This window comes from Lactuca virosa, chromosome 7 (genome assembly GCF_052849685.1).
Source record: "Lactuca virosa cultivar CGN04683 chromosome 7, Lactuca_virosa_CGN04683_v6, whole genome shotgun sequence".
Classification (NCBI taxonomy): domain Eukaryota; kingdom Viridiplantae; phylum Streptophyta; class Magnoliopsida; order Asterales; family Asteraceae; genus Lactuca; species Lactuca virosa.
Genome location: NC_136432.1, coordinates 286243347 through 286256015, shown reverse-complemented (window position 1 = coordinate 286256015; position 12669 = coordinate 286243347). Strand labels below are relative to the sequence as shown.

At 39.9% G+C, this 12669-nt stretch overlaps 1 long non-coding RNA gene across 1 annotated transcript; it reads left to right on the top strand.

Moving 5' to 3' along the window:
- The first annotated feature begins 10800 nt into the window (after positions 1 to 10800).
- On the top strand, positions 10801 to 12385 carry LOC145123382 (uncharacterized). Its single transcript, XR_013715116.1, has 5 exons — positions 10801 to 11329; positions 11453 to 11528; positions 11657 to 11700; positions 11804 to 11884; positions 12307 to 12385. It is a non-coding gene; the product is annotated as an uncharacterized LOC145123382 (long non-coding RNA).
- Positions 12386 to 12669: the final 284 nt, after the last annotated feature.

The following is a 12669-nucleotide window of genomic DNA, read 5'->3' as shown; positions in this document are numbered from 1 at the left end:
ATACCGGGAAGCGTGAATAGTGAATTTATGATAAAGCGAGTTTTTAGCCGACACGACCTAAACGAGAATCGAAGAGCTCTTTAATTGTGGCGTAACAATAAAAAGACAGACGAAAACGGACGTCGGATGAAGATGTTATGAATTTTTAACGGACCAATCATGTCCCGGCCTGTTAAAAATATAACTTTTAAAATAAATTCAAAATTAGCCAACGGAGTCTAAACGAAAGTTGTAGATTACATTCCCGCCTTCGCGTGGATATAAATAACGTCAAAAACGGAGCTCGTATGCGAGAGTTATGATTTTTCTAAGACGGGAGGCCGATACACGATATTGGGTGACGTGGCACCACAAGAAATTGGACATGTGGCACCACCAGAAATTGGACACATGGCACCACCAGAAATTGGACATGTGACACCACCAGAATTTGGACAAGTGGCACCACCAGAAGGCCACCACATGCCCCAACTCACTATAAATAGAAGTGTCGGGTTCTCTCATTTCTTACACCTTTACTCTTCCACTTTCTCTCTCTAAACTCTCTCTCTAAGCTCCCTTGAGCCCCTAAAGTCTAGGTAAACCCCCTAGCACCCGAAGGAAGTCCCGAGGCTCCCGGAGTCCCGAGAAAAGAACCTTTCGGCTCGGAAACGCTGCTCCAGCGAAGCCCGGTTTTGAGAAAAAAAAACTCGCTGTAAGTAAGGTACGCCTACGAAATTTTTAATATAACTTTTAAATAATTATAGTAATGTTATTAGGTCCTTAAAATAATTATTTGGGCTATTATTATTTATATATTGAGTGTTATTTAACGCTTGTATAATAATAATAATATCCAGACTATTAATTAGTCGCGGTTAACGTTAAAACTAAACGCTAGTGGTATTAATACTAGGTTTTGATCAAGGAAAAATTGTTTTGAAATAACGGAGTGCTGTTCGAGTACCGAGTCACCACCTAATCAGGTGAGTGCATAGTTACTTTCATCTTACACATAGATATGAAGTATTTTATATTAATTACGTGCTATGTGTGCATATTATCTGAATACTTGCTGCCTATACTGATGAAAGATTTTTATACATGTTTTAAATAATTTAAACTGTATATGTATTTTATATCTACAAAAAAAAAATGTTGGAGTAAAACATGGGTAGATGTAATAAGACGATGTGTGATAAAATGATGAGAGGCGTCGATGTTGTTGTTGTTGATTCTGTCATCTAGCGGAGTATGGATGACGACCACGGACTCTTCTAGACAGTCCAGTGGAACGCTAGCAGGCTCGCAACCTGTAGGTGTTTGTGAACGATGTGTTCACCGGTGTACTCCATCCCCCTCATGGTTGCCTTTAGAACATTTATTGCTGAGGAAACCCCTTGGCAGTAGTGTCCATCCCGATGTTGATCCTTAGTCTAGGTCCCTTATGATAGGTGTTTTAGGGACGTAATGTGAGGATAACGGGAACGGGTAATCGGGTTATTGTTGGTTGATGAAATTAATAAACTTATTTATTGTGGGTTGAAAACCCTATGTGCTCACCAGGCTCCCAAGCCTGACCCACTCAGTTTCTTGTATTACAGGTAGTGGCGCACGAGCATAGATATGATGTTTGGGATGAGAGATTACGGATATAGGCATGTAGATATGAATAAATGTAGTAAGGCTTATATTGTACTGTTTATGCTTTTGATCTGTATTGAACATGACATCCCGAGGTTTTTAATGAAATACATTTCTACGGAAATGCTTTGATAAATCTTTATCATATTTTATTTTGGGAACAAATTCCGCAACACTTTTATTTAAAATGTTACTCTGATTTTTAAACAAAGGATAAACAAAATCGGTCTTTTCTGGCCGTGAAAAAGGGGATGTCACAGTTGGTATCAGAGCATTAGTTTAAGCGAACTAGGAATTTGTAGGATTTCTAGACTTAAACTTAGAATGCTAAGCAATGATTGTGAGGTGTGAGCATTAGCTTATTTTAGGAATTGTGCCTAAAATGCTTTTATGTGCTAAATGATTTATGCCTTATATGCTGTTATTTGTTCGGATCTATGGTCTGTTGCCGACCGGATCTGGAAACCTTATGTGTTTAGGATTCTAAACGTACAACTACGATATTAGAACTAACATGTAAACGTTTCGGAGAGATAAGGATGATTTAAACGTCTATCCCGAATAAAGATCTAAATTCACCTTATTCGGTGTATAGATCAAAATGGCAAGAACCCGCAGTGGAGTTGGAAACGCAAACGAAAACAGGAATCGACCACCTGTAATTGAGCAAATACATGTTGTAGCTGCAGCACCTGAGCCAGTAACGATGGCTGGTGTACAATTGATGATTCAGGCAATGTTGGATAATCAGATGGAAGAAACTAGACGTCTGCTTCGACAAAATCGTGAAGAACTTTCAATCCAAGTTGAAGAGCCCGAAGTGAATGGAGGGCCATCGGAAGGTGGAAACTTCAGTGGTACCGTTGGTCAAGACAACCCACAAATTGTTAGACAAGGCAATCGTAATGGAGGAAATGATGGAAGAGGATGTAAATACAAGGATTTTATGGCGTCTAAGCCACCGTGTCTATCCGGAAGCCCGACGCCGGTGCAAATTATGGATTGGATCTCCGAAATGGAGACAATGTTTGAAAGTTGCGAATGCAGCAACAGGCAGAAGACCGCTCTTGCGATCCCGTTGTTGAAATCTGGCGTGTTGAGTTGGTGGAAGCTGTTAGCTGACTCTATGCCCAAGGGAGAAGCGAGTAAAATGTCTTGGGAAGATTTTGTGGAACAACTGAAACTGCAATACTGCTCAGAGCAGGACCTACTGGAAATCAATAACGAGTTTCAGAATTTAAAGAAGGGAAAGATGAGCGTTACTGAATACGCTGCAAGTTTCACGGAGAAAATGAAGCTTATACCATACTTAGTTCCAACAGAACTCTCAAAGGTCAATAAGTTTGCCCTTGGACTACCAGCGGACTATGGTCCAATGGTTAAGCAAGCAACCACGTTGAAAGCCGCCATCTGGGCTGCCAGAAATGTTGAGACCCAGATCAGGGAGAAAGGTCTGGAAAGGTCAGAGGTTGGTGAGAAGAGGAAGTTTGACGGACCCTCGGGGTCCAGCAAAAAGGGTAAATTCTCAAAGTCTAGTTCGAAAGGAGGTGGAGGAGGCGAAGTGAAGTGGTGTGACAAGTGCAAGAAGAAGCACTCTGGGAAGTGCGACGGAGGGGTCACTTGTTTCAAATGTGGGAAGCCTGGGCACTATGCCAATGAATGCACATTCACTAAGAAGGTCTGTTATGAGTGCAACGAGGAGGGGCACATTTCGAGGGACTGCCCGAAGAAGAAGGAAGCAGGAAGACCCAACATTCCACCAAAGCCGAAGGCTAGAGCCTTCCAGATGACACTGGAAGCTGCTAAGGAAGAAGCTGATGTCGCTTCAGGTACCTTTCTCGTAAACAAATTGCCTGCCCAAATTTTATTTGATTCTGGAGCCAACTACTCCTTTATTTCGCATGAATTTGGTAGAAAGCTAGCTTTGCCTGTCGATAGACTAGATAATGCCTTATTAGTCGAAGTTGCTAGTGGCAAGTTTGTACCTGTTAGCCATCGTATGAAAAACATCTTAATTGATTTGAACGGGAATAAGTCTCACGAGGAATTATTGCCTATCGAACTTAACGGTTTCGACATCGTGTTGGGAATGGATTGGCTTAGCACCAATGATGCGGAAATACTGTGCAAAAAGAAGATCGTAAAAGTAAACCCGCCTGGGAAAGAGTCGTTTATGGTGTATGGGGACAAACGCAGGGTAAATTCTGGAATCATTTCTCTAATGAAAGCCAGAAAATGTTTGACCAAGGGATGTACATCATATTTAGCATTCGTGATCGATGCTAAGAAGGAAAAGAAGGTGATACAGAGCATTCCTGTCGTGTGTGATTATCCGGAAGTATTTCCCGAAGATCTTCCCGGATTACCGCCTGATCGACAAGTAGAATTCCGTATTGACTTGTTACCAGGAACGACACCGATAGCAAAAGCACCTTACCGATTAGCACTGACGGAGATGAAGGAGCTGATGATGCAACTTCAGGAGTTATTGGACAAAGGTTTCATTAGACCTAGTTCATCACCCTGGGGAGCTCCGGTGTTATTGGTGAAAAAGAAAGATGGAAGTATGAGAATGTGTATTGATTACAGAGAGCTGAACAAGGCAACAATAAAGAATAGATATCCGTTGCCAAGGATTGATGACCTGTTCGATCAACTGCAAGGTTCAAGTTATTTTTCAAAGATCGACCTAAGGTCAGGATATCATCAGCTGAAGGTAAGAGAGCAAGATATAGAGAAGACTGCATTCAGAACACGATATGGACACTACGAGTTTTTGGTTATGTCGTTTGGACTAACCAATGCTCCAGCAGCATTCATGGATTTAATGAACAGGGTTTGTAATCCGTTTCTTGATAAATATGTGATAGTGTTCATAGATGACATTCTGATTTACTCAAAAAGCCAAGAAGAGCATGGTAGACACTTACGGGAAGTGTTAGAAGTCTTGAAGAAGGAGAAGCTGTATGCTAAATTCTCCAAATGTGATTTTTGGATTCGAGAAGTCCAATTCTTGGGTCACGTGGTCAACCAAGAAGGGATAATGGTCGATCCAGCAAAGATTGAAGCGGTAATGAAGTGGGAACAACCAAAAAGTCCCACGGAGATCCGAAGCTTTTTGGGATTAGCCGGATATTACCGAAGGTTTATCCAAGGATTTTCTTCAATCGCTAGTCCATTAACAGCGTTAACCCACAAAGGAGCTACCTATGCTTGGAGTGATAAGCATAAAGAAGCATTCGAGAAGCTAAAGAAGAAACTATGCGAGGCACCGATACTTTCTCTACCCAATGGAGTTGAAGACTTCGCTGTTTATAGCGATGCGTCTGGTGTTGGGTTGGGTTGTGTTTTGACCCAAAGAGAAAAGGTGATCGCATATGCGTCTCGACAGTTGAAGGAACATGAAAAGAACTACCCGACTCATGACTTGGAGTTGGCGGCGGTAGTTTTCGCTCTAAAAATATGGAGGCATTACCTCTATGGCACGAAGTGCAAACTTTTCACCGATCATAAGAGTCTCCAATATCTCTTTAATCAGAAAGAATTGAACATGAGGCAACGACGCTGGCTAGAATTACTCAAGGACTATGACTGTGAGATACTTTACCACCCCGGTAAAGCAAACGTTGTCGCTGATGCTCTCAGTCGAAAAGTCAACCTTGAAAGGAAAAGGCCAAGAGCGTTGAGAATAGAAGTTGTCTCGACCATTGTGGAAAGTATCAGGGAAGCTCAAGAAGAAGCTTCAGAGAAGAGTGACCGAAAAGAAGAACGTTTGGGAAAAACATTAGTGTTCGGTACAAACAGTCAAGGACTAAAGGTATTCCAAGATCGGATTTGGGTACCTAAGACTGGAGGAATAAGAGATCTTCTGATGGAAGAAGCTCACAAGACCATGTACTCGATTCATTCCGGTAGCACTAAAATGTATAGGGACCTAAAACCCTACTACTGGTGGCCGACGATGAAGCTCGACGTTGCGAAATATGTGGCCGAGTGTGTAACTTGTGCAAGAGTTAAGGCACAACATCAGAAACCATATGGGAGTTTAGAACCCTTACCTGTACCCATGGGTAAATGGGAAGACATCACTATGGATTTTGTGACTAAACTACCCAGGACGAAGAACGGTCACGACATGATTTGGGTGGTCGTGGATCGTTTCACAAAGAGTGCACACTTCATAGCTGCCAATGAAAGGTGGTCTATGGATAAGCTTGCAAATGCTTACGTGAAGGAAATTGTGAGACTTCACGGTGTTCCTCTAACAATTGTATCGGATCGTGATAGTCGTTTCACGTCAAGGTTTTGGAGAAGTCTACAAGAGGAATTGGGTACGAAGTTATGTCTGAGTACAGCTTACCATCCGCAGACTAATGGTCAGAGTGAAAGAACGATTCAAACGCTTGAAGATATGTTGAGAGCATGTACCCTCGAGTTCCAAGGTAACTGGGATGAGCACTTACCTTTGGTAGAATTTTCCTACAACAACAGTTTCCACTCGAGCATCAAGATGGCACCTTATCAAGCTTTGTACGGACAAAAGTGTCGTACTCCTTCTTGTTGGCTTGAGGCTGGAGAAAAGCAGTTTATGGGCCCCGAGATAATCCATGAGACTGCTGAGAAACTGAAGGTGATAAAGGAAAGGTTGTTAGCAGCTCAGGATCGTCAGAAGAGCTATGCTGACCAGAAAAGACGACCGATGACCTTTGAAGTTGGGGATTCCGTTTTGCTTAAAGTCTCACCGTGGAAAGGACTTATACGATTCGGGAAACGAGGAAAGCTGAGTCCAAGGTTTATTGGACCGTTCAAAGTTCTTCAGAAGATTGGGAACCAATCTTACAAGCTGGAATTGCCCGAAGAACTCGATGGTATTCATAACACCTTCCATGTATGTTATCTGAGGAAATTCACGGGAGAAGTTCCCGACATAATTCCGATCTCGGAGTTAAGAATGGATGAGAATAAGAGGCTAATCGAAGAGCCCGAGGCAATTGTTGACCGTAAGATTAAGAAGTTACGACGCAAGATGATCGACTTAGTGCTAGTCCGATGAAAACATTCGAATGGGCCGAATCTCACTTGGGAAACAGAGGATGACATGATGAGTCGCTATCCGCATCTGTTTGCTGACGCATGATTCCGGGACGGAATCATCCTAAGGGGGAGAGAATTGTAACGCCCGGGTTTCAGGGCTAAGCATTTTTAGACGATGTAATAGTCTAGGTCAACTATTGTAACTCTTTTGATGTAATAAAAATGAAATATTTGAATATTTTGTGAATTTATGTGCTTATTATTTAATTATAAATGTATAATTAATAAAGAATAAAAATAAGCGTCAAAATTAAAATATGAGATAAGCCCGATATCTTTACATAAAGTTGTAGTGGTCAAAACAAGGATTCCGGAGATATAAAGAACGCCGAAATCCGAGTTATAACGAAGAAGTTATGACCCGACGAAGTTTCACGTCGGAACCGGCACGATACCGGGAAGCGTGAATAGTGAATTTATGATAAAGCGAGTTTTTAGCCGACACGACCTAAACGAGAATCGAAGAGCTCTTTAATTGTGGCGTAACAATAAAAAGACAGACGAAAACGGACGTCGGATGAAGATGTTATGAATTTTTAACGGACCAATCATGTCCCGGCCTGTTAAAAATATAACTTTTAAAATAAATTCAAAATTAGCCAACGGAGTCTAAACGAAAGTTGTAGATTACATTCCCGCCTTCGCGTGGATATAAATAACGTCAAAAACGGAGCTCGTATGCGAGAGTTATGATTTTTCTAAGACGGGAGGCCGATACACGATATTGGGTGACGTGGCACCACAAGAAATTGGACATGTGGCACCACCAGAAATTGGACACATGGCACCACCAGAAATTGGACATGTGACACCACCAGAATTTGGACAAGTGGCACCACCAGAAGGCCACCACATGCCCCAACTCACTATAAATAGAAGTGTCGGGTTCTCTCATTTCTTACACCTTTACTCTTCCACTTTCTCTCTCTAAACTCTCTCTCTAAGCTCCCTTGAGCCCCTAAAGTCTAGGTAAACCCCCTAGCACCCGAAGGAAGTCCCGAGGCTCCCGGAGTCCCGAGAAAAGAACCTTTCGGCTCGGAAACGCTGCTCCAGCGAAGCCCGGTTTTGAGAAAAAAAAACTCGCTGTAAGTAAGGTACGCCTACGAAATTTTTAATATAACTTTTAAATAATTATAGTAATGTTATTAGGTCCTTAAAATAATTATTTGGGCTATTATTATTTATATATTGAGTGTTATTTAACGCTTGTATAATAATAATAATATCCAGACTATTAATTAGTCGCGGTTAACGTTAAAACTAAACGCTAGTGGTATTAATACTAGGTTTTGATCAAGGAAAAATTGTTTTGAAATAACGGAGTGCTGTTCGAGTACCGAGTCACCACCTAATCAGGTGAGTGCATAGTTACTTTCATCTTACACATAGATATGAAGTATTTTATATTAATTACGTGCTATGTGTGCATATTATCTGAATACTTGCTGCCTATACTGATGAAAGATTTTTATACATGTTTTAAATAATTTAAACTGTATATGTATTTTATATCTACAAAAAAAAAATGTTGGAGTAAAACATGGGTAGATGTAATAAGACGATGTGTGATAAAATGATGAGAGGCGTCGATGTTGTTGTTGTTGATTCTGTCATCTAGCGGAGTATGGATGACGACCACGGACTCTTCTAGACAGTCCAGTGGAACGCTAGCAGGCTCGCAACCTGTAGGTGTTTGTGAACGATGTGTTCACCGGTGTACTCCATCCCCCTCATGGTTGCCTTTAGAACATTTATTGCTGAGGAAACCCCTTGGCAGTAGTGTCCATCCCGATGTTGATCCTTAGTCTAGGTCCCTTATGATAGGTGTTTTAGGGACGTAATGTGAGGATAACGGGAACGGGTAATCGGGTTATTGTTGGTTGATGAAATTAATAAACTTATTTATTGTGGGTTGAAAACCCTATGTGCTCACCAGACTCCCAAGCCTGACCCACTCAGTTTCTTGTATTACAGGTAGTGGCGCACGAGCATAGATATGATGTTTGGGATGAGAGATTACGGATATAGGCATGTAGATATGAATAAATGTAGTAAGGCTTATATTGTACTGTTTATGCTTTTGATATGTATTGAACATGACATCCCGAGGTTTTTAATGAAATACATTTCTACGGAAATGCTTTGATAAATCTTTATCATATTTTATTTTGGGAACAAATTCCGCAACACTTTTATTTAAAATGTTACTCTGATTTTTAAACAAAGGATAAACAAAATCGGTCTTTTCTGGCCGTGAAAAAGGGGATGTCACATATACATAGGGTTAAAATATGACCTACATATACTTTGTTAATGTTTAGAATATAAATAGAATAAGAATTTAAGCATTGATCAGGTAAAGGAATACAAGGCACGCCTCCCACGCCACTCCCTATGTGTGAGGAAACAAAGAAACATTTTGTACTCTAAAATCCATATACCCCGATCTAAAATTAATGGAGGAGGTTAATGGTGGTGGATCTAAAATCGTGAAGCAAAATCGATTCACCATCATCTTCTTCGAGTTGCAGGTTTTAGAACATAGGAAGGAGAGGCAGAGTTGCAGGTTTCCTTTTCCCCATGGAAGGGAAGAACTTAAACAGATGTATGGTCGGAATCGAACTCGCCAGAGAATATTCAGTTTACTACAAATCAGCATCACTCACGCCTGAGAAAGGAATAGAGGGTGAAGTATAGGTGGAACCGAACTCGCTGAAGAAGGGGAAAGTATGTTCGGAATCGAACTCACCGAAGAAATAGAAAGGTTAGATATAAAAACCCTAGCTAGGTGATGGAGTTCATTTATAGATCCCAAACAACCGGAGAGTGATGGTGTTGATCAATGGTGGTGGTGGTGATCGGAATGTGAAAGTCGGCTCAAGCGAGGTGTCTCCAACAACTGTGTATCAAGCAACTCTGTTTCTTGAAGGATTAGCCTAATTTCTTGTTGGGATTCGAGATGGGAAATTGTTACAAGAATTCAAATAGTGTAAATCAACACTCAGTTGATTGTATTTCTGGACATTATTCTTGAAGCTTGGATTTTTCATGGTATTTGGGACAATTTCATCTAAAATCTAGGTGGAGATGAAGGTGGTGGTGGTGGACGATTGTGGCAGTCAGGGTGGTCGTGAGGTGGGATTTTTTTTAGTGGAGACGACATGTTTGTGTTTCTTGAGAGAGAGATTGGTAGGAGTGATGAATTAGGTGGGGTGGGATGGGATTTCTTTTAGTTTTTTTATTTAAAATAATAATAATAAAATATAAATTAAATAAAAATAACTATTTTAGGGGCATATTCTTCATTTTAGGTGGGGTATGGATCAAAAGCACAACAAAATATCAACCATAGAGACCAAAACCACACAAGGTATCCGTAATTGGACCACCGATGCATCATCAAACTTTTTTGGACCAAAACCATATAATTTTGACAACCACAAGGACAATTTTTGCAATTTTGTCCTCAATATATAAGGTTCTTTTTTTGGTGATATTAACCCTAAATGATACATCTTATGATAAGTTTTCCACTATGACACTGAAAATGGAAGTGATTTATAAAAGAAATAGATATAGCATCTTCATTAGAAATGGGTTGAAGACCCCAATAACATAATTAATAAAGGATTATTTATTATATTTGAATTTTTAAAAGTCTTTAAAAATCTAAAATGATGTTATTATTATTATTATTATTATTATTATTATTATTATTATTATTATTATATATATTAAAGTTGTGCACCCCTTAGGAACAGTAAACTTCCTAAGGGGTTGGCAGAAATGACCCTCTGTTTATATACGTATGTTCAAATCCGTCTTTGGGTCATTTTATGTCAATACCCATATTTTGTGCGGACACGTGTCGGGAATAGTTCCGGTTTCCCGGTCATTTTATCGCTACACCCGTAGGTTAATCGGTATTCCAGTTTCTTCGTTCCACTGATTCTCATCCAAAATCGGCGTCTGGGTATTGCTCGAGACTGATTGTATATAGGGTTTCATCTCCCCAGATTATCGATTTTACACTCGATTCTTACATCAGTATGTAATGAAGGTGGTCACGGCGGTGACAACCATCACCGATGCAGTTCCCAGGCACGATTCTTTGTTGGTCGCCTAAAACGGGGGAGGATAGAAAGCGGCTTCTGCATGTTGGTTTTGAAAGAAGGAGGCATCATCATGCACCTTTGACACCTCCGTCGGCCAGCTTACCCTACGACTTTTACCACCACCACCACAAGTGTGTTTCCTTAATTTTTTTTGGGGGTATTGTTGTACGCCTTTGTTCCTTCAATTTCTTCACCGCCTCTATAACCCAATCACAGATTGGTACTGTCGATGACTTGATACTACCACTACTGGGACGGATCTGCTTCAGAAGGTCTCCACAGTACCACCGCTCCTCCTTCATCCAAGCCATCAAACCTTAGATCGGTGCTCTGATCCACCACCTGAAACGTACAGGCATTCTCGATTTTCTCCAAACTAACATCCACTCTGCCGGCGATGCGTTTGTTCCTCCGCCATGACTCGCCGCTAACCGAGGCATCAACATCAACCAACTCCTGCCTCGCTAATGTGTTCACCGGTGTTTGTGTTCTTTTCTGTATTGATCTGTGTTCTGTTTTTGAAACATATAATAGTTCAATTTCTGTATTGACCTGAAATTTTTTAAATCTATACAAACTTAAACTTTTGATCGATATATATTTACTAATCGATCATTCAGGAGACGCATTTGTTGCACGTGACATGAGGATCACTTGAGGAGTCAAGGGAAGCTTTAGCTATTGCAGAAATTGATGGTTAGTCAACGTGTGTGCTGATTTTGCAACATATCTTTACCAATTTTGTAGTATTGGATATTTGGATTGGATTTCTTTCATTAGATAGGTGAAGTAATGTAGTATTGATGATGAAATGTTTGTTGCAGCAAGACTATTCTGTACAGTTGGAGTGCACCCAACAAGATGCAACGTGGGCATTTCTTCTTTGTGAATTGTGAATACACTCTGCTATCTTTCTTTTTTCCATCAACATAAAGATGCTTATAGTTATGATTTATTTTAATCCGGTTCAGGAGTTTGATGAGAGTGGAGATCCAGAAAAGCATTTCCAAGCACTATTGTCACAGGCTAAAGTTGGAGTTGAGAAATGAAAGGTAATAGATTTATGCATTTGTGTTTAAATTGATGAAATGTTAATTGAACATTTATATGTTTCAAAATGGTAACCTAATCTGCATAAAAACACACACATTTCAACTCAAACAGAAAAACACAAAAATCACAATTTGTTGTTTTGACCTTGCCGGCTTAAACACATGGAAAGTGCTTCAGAGCTTTCAATGGAGAAGAGTGAATGGGCGATTGCAGGGAATATTTTTAACTTATAAGTATGTCTAATTATGGAATTGATAGCCAAACATTTACCTTCTCAGTTTAAGTCTATTTTTTGTTGACAATTTAAGTCTTTTTTTTGTTAAATTATCTATTATGGTTGTTTTGGTCATTTCAATCAGGTTAAACTAAAAATCACTTGCAGAGTAACTTTTTAACTTATACGTCGTTTTGATCTTTACAGGAAAAATTTCTTTCTACTGCTTTGAAGTAGAGCAAGTAGATGTTGTTGTTGTGGAGGTGGGACTTGATGGAAGCGTGATAAAACAAATATGGTATGTAAGTGATTAACCTTATCGTATATCCTCACATACATAGTAGTAGTTAATACATAGTAGTACTAAATACTTACATACAAGAAATCAAATATAATATGAAGAATAATATTTTAGGTTCCGGCACCAATCTGGAATCACACCACTAGGATATGACCTGCATAAATTCTTGGTTAGTGTCGCCATATTTTTATCTTTTTTGTTTTTTTTTAATTTTATTTTATTTTCCTTGCTCAAAATATGGTCTTAAAAATATTCAATGTTTACAATTC